The sequence below is a fragment of the Equus quagga genome, chromosome 15, assembly GCF_021613505.1.
Source record: "Equus quagga isolate Etosha38 chromosome 15, UCLA_HA_Equagga_1.0, whole genome shotgun sequence".
In the NCBI taxonomy this organism is placed as follows: Eukaryota; Metazoa; Chordata; class Mammalia; order Perissodactyla; family Equidae; genus Equus; species Equus quagga.
The window spans coordinates 81,794,314-81,815,394 of record NC_060281.1 but is presented as its reverse complement, the minus strand read 5'-3'; the positions used below and the strand labels follow the sequence as shown (position 1 = coordinate 81,815,394).

The 21,081-nt window shown below is 53.5% G+C and overlaps 1 protein-coding gene across 4 annotated transcripts in view; it reads right to left on the bottom strand.

The window, feature by feature from the left end:
• Positions 1–20,797, bottom strand: part of CMKLR1 (chemerin chemokine-like receptor 1) — a 58,130-nt gene extending 37,333 nt beyond the window's left edge. For 2 of the 4 annotated variants that reach the window (XR_006885352.1, XM_046640397.1), the window contains exon 1: positions 20,535–20,797. The gene's annotated coding sequence lies outside the window, so the exon portion shown is untranslated. Of the gene's footprint in view, positions 1–9,075; positions 9,146–20,204; positions 20,477–20,534 lie in introns of those variants that run through there. The other 2 variants (XM_046640398.1, XM_046640400.1) reach the window with 2 other exon arrangements.
• Between the last annotated feature and the right edge of the window lie 284 nt (positions 20,798–21,081).

Sequence of the window (21,081 nt, the reverse complement as noted above, 5' to 3'; positions counted from 1 at the left end):
AAACTGAGGCTCAGAGAGGCTGTGGTTGCTGTTTAAGAAGGTAGCCACGTGCCAGGCCCCTGTGCCAGGAACCTTCCAGGATTTAGATGCCCGTGGGTTCTGCACAGAGACGGCTACTGCCGTCACCTCTGTTTCACAGACGCAGAGACTGAGCTCAGAGCGTAGATAAAAAGGCAGCCTGCCGAGGCCCCTCCGGTCTCTGCCTGAACACCCAGATTCCAGAGGCAGCTTACTTCAGCCCACGAGCTGTGTGCTCTTGGGCAAGTGACTTGGCCTCTCTGAGCCTTGGTCTGTCTCATCTGAAAAATAGGAGTGACTCTGGCAACTGCTCTCTGTTGTTGAAGGATAACCACCCACTGGGAGCACCCGGGAAGGCTCAGGGGATGTCCAGGTGTCAGTTCCTACTGGGTGGACGAGGGGCAGAGCAGGACTGGAAATCGGACTACCTGCATCTCAGCCCCAGGGTGTCTCCTCCCAGAAGCTCACAACGCCCAGCGGGACCAGCTGCACGCCTTTCGGGGCCCGGTGCATATGGACGCACAGACCCCTTACCAGAAAGTACTAAGGATCTCGAGACAGTGACTGCGGGACATCAGCCAGCGAGGCCCCTCTGAGCCCGGGCCGCCCCGGTCACTAGCCCAAGAAGCCGGGCCTGCCCCTCAGCTCTCGGGGGTCGGGAGAAGGGTCCTCCCCACCTCAGGCCCCAGCAGGGCGGGGATTGGTGGGGGCGGTGACCTCAGTGAGGAGGAGGGAGCAGGGGAGCCAAGAAGGGGATAGAGAGAGGGACAGAGAGAAGGCAGAGGGAACAGAGGGCGGTGGCACCACGGTGTAGACAGAGCCGCGAGGAGCGAGGGGCGTGGAGGAAACACAGGGGGAAGAGGAGACAGAGAAATGCGGCAGGAGGGGGACAACGAGACGCAGGAATGGGGACGACAAGGACAGAGAGACGCAGTGACAGTACAGAAACCGCAGAACAGCAAGAGTGGGGAAGAAAGAAAGCCAGAGCAAATGCAAAGACTCAGAGACAGACAGACAGACAGACAGACAGAAGAGGAAGAAGCCGCAAGGGACCTATCTGCCGGACTCCTGAGAAGGTTCAGGAAGACCTGACGGGCCCACCCTGGGCGGGCAGGGGTGGGGCCCAGGATCAGCTGGGAGTGGGAGGTATGGGGGCATTTCCCGCGTATTTACAGCAGGCCCAAGAGCTATGAGGGCAGTCCTGGGGTCTTTCCAAAATCCCCAAGGATCAGAGAACTAGGGGCGAGGCGAGAGCCCAGCAGAAATGGGAGGGGCGTCGCCTTGGGATGGAAAGTTACAGCCACAGGGCAGTTGGTGGCCACAATACGCAATGGGGGCTCGTCAGTGTCTCTGGTTAATTTTAACAGGAAATGGTAAGTATATTTAATACACAGCCTGTCTGGTGCTGGGGTGGGGGCAGAGTCTGGGCACCCTGGCAGAGAAGAGGCTGGCTGAAAGCCCTAGCAGCATGTTTTCTCAATTCAGCCTGGGTCTCCAGTCATTATCGTCTCTGAAACATCTCTCCAAAGTGAGCCCACGAGGACACATTCCTTTCCTATAGTCACCTCACCTCACGGAGCGTTCAAGGGTTCTCTTGGGATGAGACAGTAAGTCCACTGTGAGAGTCAGTTGACCACCCACGGCCACAGGGGGCCACCAGGAGCACATCCCTTGGCCGCTGGAGGGAGGAGCCGGCCCTGCGTGAGGCTCAGCAGGACCTTCTCAGGCTGGGTTCAGATGGGCCAGAGGTTCAGATCTTCCCCTTGTGACATCAAGGAGCTGAAGTCGGGCAGAACTAAGTTTAAAATCCCTAATGTGTTCGTGTGATGGTCAAGGAGATAATGGCGATGGAAGTGGTGGACCTTAGAGCTTATAATCACACTTCATAGCAACACTTACTTTTAGCCTAATGGGCATCCATTCACAATTCTAATTTGCCTCTTTTAATTTAAAGTTTTGACTGGGCAACACAACTCCATCTAATGGGTGATGTTCAAAACCGCCTACAATTAGAAAAAGGTTAGAATGTAAATGCTTACTCCTACCCTGCCACCGGCCCCCAGTCCCCACGGCGCCCATCAATTTTTATTAGTTTTTCATGTCTCATTCCAGAGTGTCCTTAGGCAAATACAAATGTAGATTCTCATTTCTCTCCTGTTTTGCATAAAAGGTAGTATACTATACACACTCTTTTGCAACTTGTCTTTCTTACCTAACCAAATATCTTGGAGATGATGTCACATCAGTGTGTCAAAAGCATCTGTCCTTTTTGACAGCTGCGTAGTATTCCACCATTGGATTTGTCATCGTTTATTCAATCAGTCCCCTGGGGATGGGCACTTAGCTTGTTTCCCCGTCTCTTACTGTTACAACCTATCATTATGTATGTGTTACAATGTGGCAATCAGTCCTTTTCTGTGTGTATCATCTCCCACTTATTCTTAATAGCACCTGGGGCTCTCAAGCCCTTATCTTCTATGATGAGCAAACAAGTTTTAAGCCCTCCCTTTGCACTGGCTATTCTCTGTTTTAATCTATCGAGAAAATGCTTCCAAGCCCCTTAGACTGTCGGCTCCCACAGCACCGGGGCTGCGTCTGGGCCAAGGTCTCACAGGGAGTCAGAGAATCTTGATGCTCATCCCAGCGATACCGGCTCTTCCAACTGGTGATCCTCAGTCTGCACATTTATCAAAGGGAGACAACAATCGCTCGCAGCACCACTGTGGGGATCAGAGACTGGGAACGAATTCTGTGCATGTAGGAAACTACCCACGGTGTCAGGGAGACAGGCTTAAGCCCGAGGCCCCCTCGATAACCCCAAAGGGTAGATCTGGACCCTCTGGGTTCCCAGAGGAGAAGCCGGGCAGGCTGGAGGAGGCAGGCTCTGCAGAGAGCAGGGAGCGACAGGCCAGCCAGCAGATTTCCGGTGTTGTCCCCAATCTCAGGGCCGGGAGCCGAGCCCTCGAGGAGCCATTTTCTGGAGCTGGCTTGGCAGCCGTGAGCAGCCCCGGGCAGCCGCCAGCTTGAAGCTGCTTTCTGCTGTTATTCTGTTTTAAAATAAAGCAGTGATCGCATTCCTGGGGTGTAGAGAAAGCTCTCCCCTCCACGAACTGGCCCTCGCCTTTCCGGCCCCCGGGGAAAGGATCCAAAGTAATTTTCCACCCACTGCGCACGAAGAACAAATCCTGGCGGACAGCGGGGTGCCCACCCCACTCCCAGGCGGGGTCCCCATCTCCCTCTCCATGGCACTTACATCTTCCCAACTCGCCACCCAAGGGCGGGTCCAAGCGGCCAACAGAGGAGCCTTTGTCTCCCTCCTCCCTGCTTCCTCACCCTCCTGCCAGGAGCCCTGGTGACGTCTCCACCAGGGCAGGTTTCCAAGGGCCCCCGCGGTTTGCAGCCACGAGCAGGGACCCTCGAAACCGCCGTGACGCTGAGCATGAGAACCGCTGTCGTCATCCCTCTGGGTCCTTCTCGTCCCTCACTTTGCTCCAGCCTCCCAGCGGCCCTGATGACCAACCCCACCTCACAGATGAGGAAACTGAAGCTCAGAGGCTTCAAGCCTCTCACCCAAGGTCACACAGCTAGAAAATGGAGGAGGCAGGACTTGAACCCAAAGCCATCCTCAGTGTGTGATAGTGAAGGGGGAATTTTCTGGAGCCAGACCATCCACGTTCAAATCCCAGTTCTGCCACTCACTACTTGTGAGACCTGTTTCTTAAATTCTCTGTGCCTCAGTTTCCCTATCTGTAAAATACAGCAGTAACAGCACATACCTCATAGGGTGGGTATTAGGATTAACTAAGAGAAGGAACATAACGCACATAGAACACTGCCTGGCCTCTGGTAAGTTCCCCGTGAGTCATCTGCTGCTATTCCTATTATTATTATTGTTGTTGTTGTTGTTGAGTATGATTATGATTCTCACAATTATATGACATTGTCCTAGACGTGAACGTGGTACAGTCCAAAAGGAGTGTGATTGTAAAAAACCTCTCAGAGCTTCTTTCACACTGAGGTGTAAGTATCTGATGACAGATTACATATTTCTCATTCACACATTCAATAAACTTTACTGAGTCCATATTATCTGCCAGGTACCAGGCAAGGAGCTGGTAAAACAAAGATATAGTTCTTACTCCCTTGAAACCTAAAGCCAGGCAGAGGAGACAGACGATGAGTAATCATAACACAGTAAGCCTTGCATGCCAGGGGAACATAGGGGCTTAGTATCAGCTCCAGCTGGCAAGTCAGGGAAGGCTGCCTGGAGGAAGCGAAACTTGAAGGACACGTGGGAGTTGGCCAGGCCGGCATCGCAGGCCAAGTGACCAGCAGAGGCCGAGGCTCGGATGCACAAGAACTTTGCACATTCACGTAATACGGCTGGAGTAGAATGTTACGAATGGAGTTGGGATTTAAAGCTTTCACGGTGGAAACTCAGGCACTGTGTGGAGCAGAGGCAGAGTTTTAGCAAGAACATACAGACCCTGAGTCTCCCTAAAATCCCAAAGTGGGGGGGGTGTGATAAAGGGAAGAAACCCTGGGACTCTCTCCCTGAGCCCTGGGAGGTCTGTAACATCTAAGGTTTTGGTGCTTTTCCCCAAGTTCCACCACGAAACCCAACCCACTCCAGGGATCTAGGACTCAGAACTAAACGTCCCAGATCCCAGGCCTCCACCGCTCCCTCACCCTCCCTCCCCAGTTTAGGAAGAGCCAAAAGTGCCAGGCCACCCCCGGGACCCTCACTACCTGCCTGGTCACCCAGGGGCAAAGCCTTTTCCTGCCCACTTTCTTCTTCCTCCCTCCTCTCAGCTCTTCCTCCTCCCTCTGCTTCTCCTCCTGGCCACAGTCACAGACACTTACTCTGCCCTGGCCTTCCTGCCTCCCCGGGGCCCCACCCTCCAAGGAAATGAGCCCACCCGCAGGCCACGTCCACAGCCACACTGGCTCCACCCACGTTTCTGCTCCTGGGCCCCCACCCACCCACCCACCCAGGACACCCTCCCGGCTGAAAAGCATCCCTTCCTCCATTCTATCACAGAATAGATGCCGGGCCCTGGAAGCTCCAGCACAGTCACAGTCAAAGAAACACAGTCCGACAGCAAAAGCACTTATAAATAATTTGAATTTTTACTGCCGTCTCTCAAAGCAGCACAAAGAGGATTGTAGTCAATGTTGTTGGGGCCCGGGTCTGATGCCCGTTACCGGCCGGGGGGCACTCATCCCATAGCTGCAGAGAATGCTAGATGCTCCTGGCTCCCAGCTGCCCGCTTCTCCCGAGAACTGCCCTCAGCCACACAGGAGCTGCCTCTCCCCAGCTGCCCTGGGGAATGGCACGGGCTCCAGTGCTCCCTGGGGCATCGGGATGAGGCTGGTCTCTGCCCAGGACCACATCCTCACTGAGCTCCTCACCCACCCCCGCCCCACCCTGTCCTTGAATGCAAATGTACAGTGTGCCCAAAAACTCACTAATTGAAGTAGATGATATTTTAACACAATATTTTCTAAAAATCTAAACTAATACACAAAATGCATGATGAGCAAAATATCAACATTTTAACTCAAGATGGGATGCAACCCTGAACTCTCATGAGCCTGCCTCCCTCGCCTCACCCTAATCCCACCCTGCCCAAGAGCACACCCTCCCTGCCTCACATTCACCCAAATCCTTGCCTCAGGCTCTGCATCTGCGGAAACCAACCTAAGACAGAGATCCAGCTCCGAACCCAATACAAGCCTCTCAGAACTTTCTTTTCCTCATTCCTCTCCTGTGTATCCCCCATCGTTACAGACGCCCTGATGCCCCTCTCTCAGCTCCTCCCCACAAAGTCCACTTCTCATCAAGACTTTGCCCTCCCTCCCAGATAAGGCAGGCTCCCGGCTCCCCTCCTGCTCCTCTTCCCACCAGCCTCCTTGTGTCCTTCTTGCCCAAGATCAGCATCTCCCCTTTTCATTCTCTCTTCTCTGGTCCTCTCTCTGCCCACCGCCCTGACTGATTCATGAATGGAGCCCTCACAGGGGAATCCTCTTGTCCTGTTGCCCAGTTGGCACCCACTACGCGCCAGGTACATTCCCCCCTCCGCAGTCCAGCTCTGGCAGCTGGAACCTTCACCGCCCGGGCCCAGCCTCTCGGTTCTTTCTGGTTGCCCCCTGTCAGCCACATCTGTGCTCGCCCAGCTTCCCCCTGAGTGCAAAGGAGCCCAAGACACCATCTGAGCTCAGTGAACTCCAAACTTTGGGATTTCATAAACCAGTTACATCCCCCAAACAGCCTTGAGAGTGTCCTAGAGTTTTCGCCTTTCTGTGTTTGCCAAGTAAGGACACTGCAAAATTAAAACCATATCCACCATTTCAGGAAGGAAATGACATGTTAATACCAACAAAATCCGTAGGACAAAAACTCATCTCTCATGGTTGAAAACACTTCGCTTTACGAAAACATTCATTCTATGGTCAACATTTTCTCCTTTTTTTCTTTCTCTGTAGGCTGGCAAAAACTTGGCCACATACACGTTCCAGTGGGCTGGGGCTGTCAATCTCCTATTCGACATCAGGGGAAACTGAGACCCAGAGAGCAGCTCTGTCTTTCCCCTCCAAACCCTGGTTCTTGAATGTCCCCCGAGGGAAACAGGAAAGGAGAAGATGCTGTTCCAACTCTGTTCCTGCTTTCAGAGAACATGCCCCACTTCCCCTCTCTGAGCCCCGAGCCTCCAGATCTTCCAGACGACACGGAACTGGAAGGTGCCAGCCAGTCGAGCATGGAGGACCTGGGGTACAGGCCACGCCCGAGTTCATGAACCCGCACAGCCAGAGAAACAGGACTCGGCACCAGGCCACTTTCTCTAACGTCATGTTTGGGCCTCAGTTTCCTTTTCTGGAAGTGAGTTCTAGGCCCCTCGCTAACTCCCAGCTGCCTCACAGACAGTGGCACATGAGCCAGGGGTGGCGACGTGGCAAAAGCTGAACTGGCTGGAGAAAGAGGGCTGGCCCCAAAGCCAGTGCTTCAGATGAGAGGCACCGGGGAGATTTCCAGCTTCAGAGAGACCGAGGGATCCGGACACCAGAGCTCCGGGGCTCCAGCTGGGGGCCCCAAAGTTTGCATCTTTGGGCAAAACCAAGCACTTTCCTGTCCCCACTGGAAGGGGCTTCGAGGCCCTAGGTGCTGGCTGGGTTCTTGCTGGTTCTTCCCTCTGGGAGCCGGCCGTGATCGGGGGCGAAGCTGTGAAAGGATTTGGGTCTCAGCTGTCCAGGAAACATGCTCTGGCTTCCCAGCCACAGATGTAGGGCAGCATCCGGGAACATGGCTCACCACAGTGGCACCTTTGCAATTGTGGTTAAAGTTGTCTGGGTTCAAACTCTGGCTCTGTTGCTTACCAGCTGTGTGACCTTGGGCAAGTCACTTAACCTTTCTGTGCCTCTATTTCCTCATGTACACAGTGAAGAGGCGAGGGGAAGAGGACTCAGTCGTCTATGAGCGCCCGTGTCAGGCCTGACCATCCATGCATTCTTTACTGCAAGTTTCTCCAAATGAGCCACAGAGACAGGAATCCAGAGCACAGACAAGGGCCAAAGATTTCTGAGGGCTACAGTTTTTGTCTTTAAATGCACGGGAATATTATGGCACCACAAAATTCCTGTGCGTTTATTTTTTTTAAAACAAAGCCTATGCCCTCCAAATAATTTTATGTGTTTTAAAAATAAAGCACAGGACCTCAAAATAACTTGAGTGAGGGTTCGGTTTTCCCAGAGGGAAGGAGGGGGCTCCAGACGTTGGCCGGATCCTGTTACTCAAAGCACGAGGGGCGCCCTCTGCTGTCGGGGCTCCTCTGTCCGTTCCCTCACTACGGTTTTCGGAGCACCCAGGATGCCCCAGGCGCAGGGGTGTGGGCACCCGGGTAGGTTTTCTGGACAACCGAGACCCGCCTCCTTCCACAGCATCGCCCCTGACCACAGCCGGGGAGAAGAACCACCATGAACCCAGCCGGCACCTGGGGCCTCACGGACCCCTCCCCTGGAGACAGGTAAACTGTTCGTTTTGCCCAAAGATGCTCCACTCAGCCTATGGAAGGCTCAGGGCACTGGCTGCAGAAGAAGGCAGGGAGGAGGGAAGAGCAGGAGGGAGGAGGGAGACGGGCAGGAGGGGTCACACTGAGACGACAAGGGCCAGGCAGCCAGCCCTTGACCCTGCTCCTCACAGTGACCTTGCTCTGCGCCCCAGGCCTGGGGTGACAACACAGAACCCCAGAGCTTTGCAGACCCCTGAGGAAGGCGACTCGTGATGCCCCAGCATTTTCCATGTGTCATCCTAGGGGAGACGCAGGCTGGCCACCACCACCTCTGGGGAAGCCAGGTGATGCCCAGAGAGGCCTTTCCGATGGTTCCGGAAACATCCCTGCCCCCGGCCAGGGGCGAACCTGACTTCACCCCAACACCCTCAACCACTCAAGAGGGCGCTGATGCAGGCCCAGTTTTCATGAGCGCGCCTCTCGATGAGATGAAGCACCTTGCACGAAGCCGCACGGTGAGAAGCAGAGAGCGGCAACGCTTCTCAGTAACCCGCCCCATGCCCGGGGACGCGGACGGCGAGCGACAAACAGTGGATGCCGTGCATCTGAGTGCCGGGCCCCCAGCTCAGCGCGTCCCCTCCGCGGACTCCCACTTCCAACTTCCCCAATTCCACTTCTCTCCTTTCAACAACTGGCTGTGGCAAATACCAAAAAAACAAAGACAAACAATAAAGTAAAATGTGGTCTCCCCCAGATCCATGTCTCCTGCCCCCACCCCAAAACCCCGTGAGGCAATGTCGTTCCCACCCCACCTTCCAGACGAGGAAACCAAGGACGCACAGCTAGGAAGTCGAGGAAATTGAAGCCAAGCGGTCCGGTTCTAGAAGCTTCGGCTGCCATGCGGTCCTGCCTCTTCAAACACACGGTGACAAACGTGCTCCTCCCCACACCAATCCCCAGCCTGGTGGCACCAGCCCCTCCTCTCCCAGCACCGGCTCCACCGCCCGCTCCAGGAAGGAGGGCACGCCCGGGAGTGAGGAGATGCTTTTACCAGCTCAGCAGAGGGTGACATGGACCCCAGACTCTTCATCCAGGACACAGGACACAGCCAGAGGAACCGGCTCTGCCCGCGGGCTCTGTCAGAAAGTGGGAGTCCAGCGCGAGGGCAGTGTAGACACGGGGTGTGCCAGGATTGCATCACTTGCCCCCACAGCCTCCCAGGCTCGCCCTGTTTCTCTGAGCTCTGCTGACACGCAGCTTTTTCACGTAAAAAAAAAAAGTCTGCCCATTTCCAGCCACTCCACCTACCAGAAAAGGGAGGGACAGAGAGGCCTGGTGAAGGTGTGAACGAGTTGGAGCTACACACTTCTCTTAGAGAATTGACTCAGTGACTTCCTGTTCTCGGGTCCTTGCACTGGGGACGCTGCTGCTCATTTACCACCAGGAAGGTGCCTGGCCAAAAGCTCCTCTCACCTTGTGTCCACAGTGCCTGAGCGTCCACCATCATGGACACTCTGCTGGCTTAAGCCACCAGGCTCACCAACCCCGACTCCTGCAAGCTGTTGTCAGCTGCAACCACCTCAGTGTGAAAGAGTTGATTGCTTTGGTTTTCAACTGGACATCTGGATGACAATGGGCTTTTGAGGGAATGGGGCATGAGACTAATAAGTTTTGATCGAGCTAGCAAAGATATAAGAGGTGGCCCTAACTGGAGTAAGGAGGGTCTGTGGCTTAGGTAAAGTGGAAAGGCCTGGAAATCACAGATGGGGAGACTAAGTGGGCTCTGGAGAAGGGGCCTTCTGGAGTACAGGCAACTATAGGAGCCTGTCTCCCGTTGTTACGAGCTGTGCGGCCTTAGGCAGCCAATGAACCTCTCTGATCCTCAGTCTCTGAGCCTTATCTTGGACAGGAAGACATGGCTGCCAACAGGCTGAGGGTTGGAGCAGGAGGGGGCAATTAAAGAATCCAGTCTCACGTCAGAAAGTATTTACTGAGGGCCTCGCATGCACCCCCTCTCTTTTTAAGTGCCCAGAAGCCTAAGGCACGCCCACTTTACAGGGCCCTCCTGAGCACGGGGTCCACTGCCAAAACCTTTAAGTGGATTATCTCATTTAACCCTCACCACACTACTCAGGACAGATCCTGTCAGCGCTCTCATTTACAAGTGGGGAAACTGAGGCCGAGAGAGAGAAGCCGACCTGAGATCATCCAGCTGGTCACTAAGGGACTCAGGATTCGAACTGAGGTCTGTGACTCCAAACTGAGTCATGACGCTTAGGGCCCCACAGCGGGCAAAGGGCTCACACCACCGGAGGCAGGTGCATTTCACAGACAGAGGGAGGCTGGCAACGAAGGCATCCTGGGTTAGAGGACAAAGGAGCGCGTGCGCACGCATCCTCTCTCTGGGCCTCGGTCTCCTCGGCGGTCATATGGGACCGTTTGCCCCACCTCGCACATCTCTAATGAGTCTGCCGGGATCCGTCCAGAGTGACCAGCCCCAGAAGACAATCTTGGTGGTGGGAAGGTCTGGGCAGAAGCCCAGCCTGGACTCTGCAAGTGAAAACAGGCAGTGGAAACAACGCAGAAGGCTCTTGAAGGAGGAAGGAGGGAGGGGGACGGGGTGCTGGCTCCCCAGCCTCCTGGAAAACGTGAGACGCCAGAGCTGCGAGAGGGCTGAGAAGGAGGAGCGAGCAGAAAGCTGGAGTAGGGGCCAGCCCAGTGGGCAGGAGGAGGCCCAGGGTCCCAACCCCGTGAACCACCCCCAGGCCCCCCAGGAACCAGCGATGGGGGGGCCCACACCCAGGCAGGCTCTGGAACCTGCCCTCCCTTCCCCAGACCCTGTTTCTCTGATTTCCTTCACGTCTGAGGCTTTTCACGGGAGGAGAGGTTAAAACAGAAAAAGAAAGGCCCATTTAGGCCAGACAGGCCCTACTCACCCCAGGAATAGAGAGGCTGGTGGCCCAAGGTCCCCACCTTGGCCCTGCCAAGTTTTCAGCCCAACGCAGGAGATGGACGGGCAGCCTGGGCCGAGCTACGCCCCTGGTACGGTCCACACCTGGCGTTTCCCAGCCTCTCGTGACTCAGGACTTCCAGTCCCCACCGCTCCTCCACCCCCGCAGCCAGCCCCCTCGCTCCAGGGCCACATTTTGGTTTTCAGCCCCGACTCTGAGCCACATGTGATTTCATGTAAGCCACACAATAACACCCCTATGAGGAAAGCCCTTCCATGATCCCCAATTTACAGTGGGGGAAACTGAGGCACAGAGCAGTTAAGTGACCTCTCCCAGGTGTCAGAGCCAGGAGGTGGCAGAAACGGATCTCAAAACAGGTCTGCGAGCTGGTGGAGTTCCTGCTTCTACACAGTGGGTGGCCGTTCCTTTTTTACTCCAGGGATGCCCTTTTTCTTCGTGACCCAAATCCCTGACAGTTGATGAGACCCCCTGTGAGTCCAGTCTGTCATAAAAGAGACTGAGAATTGCCCGCTCTCGCTGAAGACCCGCTCGTGACATCAGTCGGCTGTACCTCCCCTTCAGCTGGGGAGCCAGTGGACCCCTTGATGCCCAGCCCGGCTCAGTCCGGCTCCAGCAGGTAGTGGGGACCTCTGTCCCCTCAGTAAACACGTCACGGGCCGACCACAGGTGCCATCTGAAATTAACTTTCTTTAACCCTGGAGGAAATTCTTCATTTCTCCCAAAGTGTGCCTACATCAGTCAGCAAGTTCTGGGCCTGACGAGAGAGGGGGCTCATCCCTCAGTCCAGAAAGCCACCAACGCAAAGAAATATTCTCCCCTCCGAGCTGGTTTACGGACCAGACAATCCAGGAGAGGAAACCACAAACTGACATGCCCTCTGCCAAGTTGGAATTTCAGACTCAATTAGCTTGGGATCGTCTGGAATCTTCGACTGTCCAAATGTTCGAGGTTAAGCACGAGTTTGGAGAGGGCGAGGCCTGGGGACAACAGGATGCTGTTCCGGTGAAATGGGGAATCTTAGACCACCCAGAAGATTGGATGAGACCTTCAAGGCCCCACAGAACATCCAGACTCCCTCCGGCCACTCCCTGCTTCCACCCACCGCACCAGACAACCCTCGCTCGTCAAACTTCCGAGCTCTGCTCACGCTGCTTGCTCTCCTCGCCTGGAGAGCATCTTTGATTTCTGGCCAACTTCTCCTCCAGGCACTCAAGGCCTGCTCAACCTTGGAACCAGCTCAAACCCATGTTTCCTTCTCCAGGCACTATTTCCTGACACTTCCCAGATCAAAGCCACCCCCTTTACTCCCGTAGGACTGCACCCTGAATGCGCCAGTCAGGCACGAACTTGAGTGCATTTAACCGTAAGCTCTCGGGCAGAACGGCCCAGGGTTCACCTACGGCACTGCATGGATGATGGACAGAATCGTCATGGGTGATGTGACTCAGCAGCAGCTGGCCCGGGCATCCTGCTGTTCAAGCCGACCCTCCGGCTGAACGCCCCACTCTGGTCACACACTCGTCTTCCTGCGCAGCTGGGAGCCCCTGAGGGCTGGGCTTGTCTCTTCCTGTATCCCATGCTCCCGGCACACAGCAGGTGCTCAGCAGATGCTGCTGGGGGGCAAGGAGGCTCTATCCCAGCTCTCCCACTCCCTCCCTCTGCTCCTTTAGACAAGTCCCTCTCGCTTCCTCAGCTGCAGTTTTCCCATCTGAAAAGTGCAAGTGTGGACTGACTCAGCGCTGCGATCTCAATGTTCGCGTCTACCCTGCTAAATCCATATATTGCAGTCCTAACCCCTAAGGTGATGGTATTAGGAGGCGGAGCCTTTGGGTGTTGAGGGGGTCGTGAGGGGGGAGCCCTCGCGAATGGGATTAGTTCTCTTATAAAAGAAGCCCCAGAGAGCTCCCTTGCCCCTTTCAGCATCTGAGGACACAGCGAGAAGTCTGCGACCCAGAAGAGGGCCCTCACCAGGCCCTGACCTCAGACTTCCAGCCTCCAGAACAGGGAGCAATGAATTTCTGCCATTTAGAAGCCACCCCGTCTGAGGCATTTTGTGACAGCAGCCCGAACGGACTAAGACTCGCAGGAATGACCAATGATTATCTCAGGTGACCACTGTCACCAATCAGACTTTAAGGTCAAGTCTGGTTGGCAGACTGTCTTTAAAGATGGGTTCTGACATCGCCCCCTCTACAGACGCATGTCACTCCCCCTACCAAGACGTAGACTCTGTTTCACCTCCCTCTGAATCGGGGCTGGGCTGGTGATTTGCTGTGACCAACATAATGTGGCAAAAGTGACGCTATACCAGCCCCAGGCCTGGGTCTCGAGAAGCCCGGCGGCTCCTGCTCTCACCCTTTGGAGCCCTGAGTCTCCAGGGGGAGAAGTCCGGGCGGTCCTGCCACACGGAGAGACAGACAGCAGGAGTCCCAGGGGGATGCGAGGCCATCTTACACATCCCAGCCCCGGCCGAGCTCCCGGCTGAATGCAACCCGTGAGTGACCCAACCCACACCATATGGAACAAAATGGCCATCACTGCAGAACTCTGCCCAGTTCCAGAATGGTGAATAGGTGAGTCCTCTCAAGCCCCTACGCTTTGGAGTGGTTTCATACACGGAGATAACTAACTGAAACCTTTGGGTTCAGCTGGAGGGACAGACACGACTAGATTCGTGACGTCGGCCACCGCCCATGAGTGAGGCGTGTGGAACTCCATCCCTGGGTTAGAGAATGTCAAGGTCAGTGTCAATCCAATTCAAAGAGAAACTCAGACAGAGACAGGACTGGAGGAAACTGGGCCACAGCGACAGGAGAACAGCAGAACCGGGAGCTGCAGGGTCTTGCAGCCGAGGGGACAGAGACAGCCCCTGCCTCGAGGCACCTCAGCTCCTGGGAATCTTCTGGGCGAACACAAGCCTGGCTAGGACCTGTCCGCCCCACCCCCCAGTTGCACACACATCCTCAACGATGAACTCTCTTCCTTCAAGAGAATAGGAGGGAGCTCTGCTCCTTGCAGCCCGTGAGCCAGGCCAGAACCTCTCCCCAGCATGGGGCAGAAACAGAGGGTGTCTAGAAATGGCCAGTGCCCGACGTGGAGACCCGAGGACCACTGGTTCATGTCGAGCCCTTCACCAGGTTCCAGGTGCCACGCTAAGCACCTAACTCGAGCGCTCTCATTTCCTCCTGACCACGCTCTCATTTCCTCCTAACCACCACCTGTGGAAAGCATAAGGCCACCCCATCTCACGGGTGAGAAAACTCACTTGCTCAGAGCCAGGAGATTTGTAAGAAGTGGAGCAGGGGCTTGAATCCAGCCTGAATGATGCCAAAGCCCGGGGCCTCAGCCAAGCTTGATAACCACTCCATACGTGCTGGGACAGCCTCGTGGGTTGCTACACCTGCATCTGTTCTGATTGGTCCGTGCCCCGATGAGCCACTGTAAATACAAGGATGGCCATCTGGGCCCTCAATGTCCAAATTCAGGAAACAAATAGACGCAGGTCAATGTTTGAGATACCCCTCACTGTGGTGGGCAGAATAACGGGCCCCCAAAGACGGCCACGTCCTGACCCCCAGAACCTGAGAACATGCTACCTGGCATGGCAAAAGGGACTCTGCAGGTGTGATTAAGTGAAGGATCTCAAGATGGGGCGATTATCCCGAATAATCTGAGCGGCCCAAAGTCACTGCACAGGTCCTTATAAATGAAAGAGGGGGGCAGGACACCCAGTGATCCCGTGTGAGGAGGCTCACTGCTGCCAGCTTCGAAGATGGGGCGGCCTCTAGACAGCGGAAAAGACAAGGAAATGAATTCTCCCCCAGGGCCTCCAGAAGGAATGCGATCTTGCTGACACCTTGATTTTAACCCCATGAAATTCCTTTGGACTTCTGACCTCCAGAATTTTAAGATAATAAACGTGTGTTGTTTTAAGCCACTAAGTTTGTGGTGATTGTTATAACGGAAACAGGAAACTTATCCACTGGCTATCTGAGCTCTGACTTCATCTCACGCTCAGGAATTCACAGATTCTGACAACCGTTCACACAAGCTCTGATAATGGGATGGATGTATTTCGAACGGCCCGGCCCTCGTCCTTAATCACCGCCCCAGAGCTCTGCAGAAGCTCTCAGGAAGTCCAAGACAAGAGGAAACAGGGGTCAGAGAGCTTATGCGAGTCGCTGGAGCTCACACAGGCGGCTGGTGCCAAAGTCAGGACTAGAACTCAGGTCAGCCTGGCTGCACCACACCCGCTTCCCACCGGCCCTCCTGTTCTCTGACCTCTGATCCCCAGAAGGAAAAACCCGGCGCTTCTTGCACCCATCGCCCCACCCACCCACCCCCTTGCACAAGAGCACGAGCCCAGGGCTAAGATCAGAGGACCCAAGTCATGTATCCTAAGAAAGCAGAACCGATTCTGACATTCTGCCTAGACAGCAGCTGACATCCCAGCTGAGTCAGCTGCTGGAACTTTCAAGGTTGCCAGAGCGCCTCGATGGTGGGTGGAGCCACCCCCCCCCCCCCCCCCCCCCCACCACTGGACCCCGGGACTTCTCCACCAGGCGAGGCAGGAAGCCAGAAGATTGAAATGACCTTTCCCAGCCTGGGAACCTGAGGTCACAAGGCACCAGATGCCCACATCAAGCCAGACGTGCAAAGGTGAATTTCAATGCCTGCTTGCCTGAAAATAAAAATAGAAATGCCTTCGATGGGTTGACCATGTGCTGTTCTCAGTGCTTGATGTATATTAACTCATCTAAATCCACAACAACTCTATAAAGTAGGCACCGACAGTATCCCCACCTTACAGATGAGGACACTGCGGTGGCAGGAGGTTAAGGGGCAGAGACGGGATCTGAACTCCAGGGCGGTTGGCTGTGGAGTCTATGACCATGTTGTGCTGTCAACCGATGCCAACCAGGAGGTAGTATTTCTTTCTTTGATCACACTGTATGGAATTACTGCCTCTTGGTTCCATCCAGCAGGGCAAGAAATTCTTCTCTTTCTCTGCCATGCTTGTGCCCATCACTGCAAAAATATAGAGGTTCCAAAGAAAAGCAAATTAACTGGTTTCCTAATTTTGCCTGAAACCAGCATGTCCTGGAGTCCAGAAGCAGCACAAAGTGGCTGCCAAATCACAGCACCTGCATCCCAGGCCTGGCCTAGGGCCTCCCCTTCAGCCAGGGGCATAGAGTCCTGGCCTGGGAACCAAGAGCCCCAGGTCCTAATCCCACCAAATGACCTTGGGAATGTCACTTGACCAACCCGGGCCCCGCTTTCATCGTCTCTAAAATGGAGGCAAACGGAAGTATCCAGAGGCCCTTCCACAGTTCCATGAAGGCAGGGATCCTGCCTCTTTCATCATTCTATCCGTGAAACACCAGACACATAGCTGGTGCTAATAAATGTTTGTTGAGTGAATGAATAAAAGTACTTGTTACAAGTTTGCCTCCTCTCCCTCGATGGCCTTAAGAAGAGGAACTGAGCCTGATTCATCTTCAGTTCTCACATTGGTTCAGCTTTCACTCTTCACACAGGAAATTGTTCCATAACACGCACCGCACGCCTGGCCCAGTCAAAGCCTCGGCATCATCCAGGACCCAGAGGCCGTCAGTCTGGGTCCTCACGTGCCATCTCTTTCTCTTTTTTCTGGCCAGTGGCTATAACACTTAGCCACATTGGGCTGACCAGGCCGGCACGAACACCCAGCTGCCTTCTGATCAGCAAGCTGGGCTTATTCTAGGGACCTGGGCAATGACTCTTGCACTCCCACTTCCCTTATGCCCAGTCCCGGGGGAATACAGCCCAAGGAAAGCCCCTAGCCTAACCACACACATACACACACACACACTTGCACGCACACACACTCCAACGTGCAATGGGACCCTAGGACAGGAGTAGGATTTTCTGAGTTCAAATCCCAGTTTTTTTGCTTATCTGCTCTGTGACCTTGGGCAAGTCCCTTTACCTCTCTGTGCTTCATTTTCTTCATCCATGAAATGGGGATGATAATCCTGAAGGTTTTCCATGTAGGGTTGTAGGAAGACCCAATGAAATAATGGATATGATCATTGTTGGCTCTATAAATGTGCCATGCTCAGTAAAATCGTTATTTGTATTTCCTTTTTCTATGAGGGAAAGAGAATTGCCTAAGTGCCAGGGAAATCCATGTTTAGGGACCTATAAGGCAGGAATTTACTTAATATATTTTATGGGGATTTTCTTGAGGATAGGAAAGTACTTGTGGATCCAGATTATCATGTTTACTTCAAGATCGACTAAAGAAAATTTAGCCTTAGAATCAGAGAATGGAAGAGAGCCAAGATGTCACCACATTTGTGGCAAAGACAGCTAGCTGTCCACAAAAGTGCCTGCTCCCCACCCACAGTACACCGCTGTAGCTGGGAAAGAACTGCCCTTGCCAAAAACTACATTTCCCAGCCTCCTTTGCAACTCGATTGGCCACATGACAGGTTCTCACATGGGGCAGAAGGCAGTCAGGAAGCAAAATGTCACTGCCCTGCTGTCTTTCACCAGTGATAATGTCCAAGGGAATAGTCAGGGTCATGAGACGGGTCACTGAATTGCTGTGTGGAAGAGGGTACCCTCCATTCAGAAATAACTGCCTTACCATAAACATCTGTTTTGTTTGAGCCCTTCTACATGTCTGGGTCTATTTGTTACTGCAGCCACTACCCTAACTAATACAACATTCAACTGCCTTATTTACCAATGAGACGATTATAGCCAGAGAGTGACAGTACCTTGCCCAAGGTCACACAGCAAATTCAGCAAAGGTCAAGAACTTTGGTATCTTAAAAATTTGGAGTAGATGTGCAGTTTTCAAATAAGTGTTCTTAGAGGCCGTTCAGCAATGAGAGTGAGGTTCAGTGAGCTGGAGTCTAGAGTCTTCTGCTTCTGTTTCAACCAGAATAACACCACTTTTATCTGTTTCCAAATTGCACTTCTCTACATATTTTCATTAGAGGAAAGGTTTCTGTGGCTTAAAATAATTTCAAAGCCAGCAGACTGAACGACTGCTAACATGATCTGACGCTCTGTGGTTCTACAAGACGAAGTTTCACTTCTTCTCTGCCATGCCTCCTGGCCTCAGCTGCTGACACAGGACATGCGGACTCACAGAAGTACACAAATATTTGCTTAGAAAGGAAAAAAAGGGACCTCAGTGTGCAGCCAAGAATCCAGAAACCTGGACAAAGGGCAAAGAGAAAAGATGTTCGAGTACTCTAGCCCAGTGGTTCTCAAGTTTTGGGGTGCATCAGAATCATCCAGGGGAGCTGGTCCAAAATGCAGACTCCCAAGCCTCACCCTCAGAGATTCTGATTCAAAAAACTGACGCTTTAAGAAGCATTCATGATTATTCTGATGTCAGTGGACCCAGGGTTGCACTTCAGAAGCCCTGAGTCTACTTCATAGCCTTGAAACTGGCGGTGATAACTGCACCCACGCAGCATAGCTCCAAGAGCATGACACAGGCTTTTGGTTTTCTTGTACCATCACAATAAAGTGGTTTGCAAACTGAGAGGCATTATTAAGTAAACATCCAAGAGATGAATCCACCTCCCTACCATCCCATTTGACAGATGGTGAAACCGAGGCCTGGTTACTTTATTCATTCAATGAGCATTTACTGAGCACCTGCCATTGCGAGATCTTATGCAGGGGACTGAAGACTCAGAGAGAATAACACCCCAAGTCTGGCCTCAAGGAGCCCCCAGGCTAGTAGGCGAGACAGACAAGATAACCAACAATTACAACACAATGTAATGGGCACCATGACGGGGGAAGAACGGACCCTGAGACAGCCTAGTGGACAGGCCTTGACCCAACTGGGGGGATCTTATCAGAAGGGGTCAAGCCAGAGAGGGGAGCAACTTGCCCAAAGTCAAGTTCATCTACTCCCTGAAGTTTTGGAAGAATCCAGAGAAGGTCCCTGTGCACCAACAGATAAGTCTTGCCATGGGCTTCTCGGGGCCTGACACCCCACCACTTGAACATCACTGGCTTAAGTTAAACCTTCTTTCTTAAGAAAATGCCAAGCCACCCTCCTCCCCCTCCTGGAGGCCTGGATTAGCCAGTCCTGTTCATCTCAGCCACCGAGGCATTTAGCAGAGCCCTTCCTTTGATCAAGTCTGGAGAAAGCAGGAGAGACAGCAAGAACCACAGGGAAGACTGGTCTTGACAAGGGCGTGGGCAATGCCAAAAGGGAAGTTGGGGACCAGGCCTCTTAATGGAAAGAGAAGGCAGACGCAGGGCCTGGCCACTTCCCCACTGGCCTCTCTGAACCACACAGGTCCAACTGACCAGACTTACATCGAGTAGCAGTTACTCAGTCCCTATGATGTGTTGTTTCTTTGAAATTTTCCCCAAAAACTGGTGTGTATGGCTCACCCACTCAAAATGTGCTAGTCTGAAAGCAGAAGGAAGAGTGGAATATTTTCAACAGATAACACTGGCAAAGGGTTCCTATCCTTCATATACAAAGAACTCTTAAATGTCAATAAGAAAAAGATCAACATGCCAAGAGGAAAACAAAGAGAATGGACTTGAACACAATAATCAGAAAAGGCAACAATAAGGTTATAAAAGATCATCCGCACAAACAAAGAAATGTTAAATGAAGCAGCCAGACATTATGCTCACCTTTCTCATCAGGGAAGTTTTAGGAGATAGTTAGCAACCGGTGCATGAGGCCATGAGAATGTCACACCCCAAATTGGCACCAGGGGAGTGCAGGCCGGCACACGCTCTGGGGACAATGTGCCCAAAAGCCTCAAGAGCCTTAAAAACAGGCGAACCTTGACCCAGCGATGTCACCTCTGGAAACATATCTGTCGGACACTCATGCAAAGATGATTTATGAGAGCGGTCATTGAAACACTGTTTATAATAATGAAAAAAAAAAAAAAGAAGGAAGGGAAGTTACCCAACAAGATAAGTGTTGGATAAATGCATGTGGGTATCCACATTTATAAACTTATATGGGTCAGGTCCATTGGAGGCACTCAACAAACATCACAGGTAACCTAGTGAGTGAGCGAGGGTGTGAGCGATGGAGAGAGGCACCTGAAAGGCCACCTCTGGGTCAGCACCCCCTCCTAAGAGGAGGTACAGCCCAGCGGCTAAGAAGGTGGGCTGTGCAGTCCATTTCATTCCAATCTCACACACACCCCCCGCCCCAGCTTACCGTCTCTGCAGCCCTGAGCTGGTGCCTTGCCCTCTCTGAGGTTTCGTTTCTTCACCCGTAGACTGAAGACAAGGAAACCACCTCCCTTGCAGGGTTGCTGTGAGCATTCACAGAGTGACTACGGAAAACGCTGAGCTCACTGCTTTGAAAACTGGGGTCACCTTGCTATGTTTTACAATTAGCATGCCTTACTTTGGAAATCTGAGCATCATAATAGAACTGTGTTCATTTTGATGAAAACTGAATTTTAAGAAGAACCAAAAAACTTCTGTCTCTACTAGTATTGCCCTCTCATGGCCCCTGGGGTCATGTCAAAGCCAAGCATGATACCTTGTGGCTGGTCTCGCCCAGGTCTTCCAGAGGGTTCCCCTCACTTCAGGCCACTCCAGGCTGTGCAGCAGACCCGTGTCCCTCGACTTCTTTCTGCCAGTCACCCGGTTCTCTGACTGCGGCTGTTTGCCCAGAAAGCAGTTCATCCATTCATTCAAGATCCCTTGAACTCTCCCGGAGGGCAGCCCAGCCTAGAACGCCCTCATGCCCTTTGGAGGCTCCCAGGGAGACCCCGTTCTGTGCTGAGCTCCCTGCTTGCTCGGGCTGCTGTCCCGAATGAGACAGAACTCTGCCAGAGAAACAGCTGGAGGCAGGAGAGCGGGAGGGAGGGGCAGGAAATTGGGCTGACCGAGGGCGGGGGTGGCCAGCTGCACGGAGTGGGGGCCTCTGCCAGCCCAGGACCAGGCTCGTGGGTGGTGGCTGGTGGCAAGGCCAGCTCAGGACGACCCTCCCCTCTGGCGGCCAAGCCCAGCTGGGAGCAGTGCCCACGTCTGAGCGCAAACAAGGAGCACATGCAGCCCCGTGGCTGGGAGACGGCGCCCGCTCC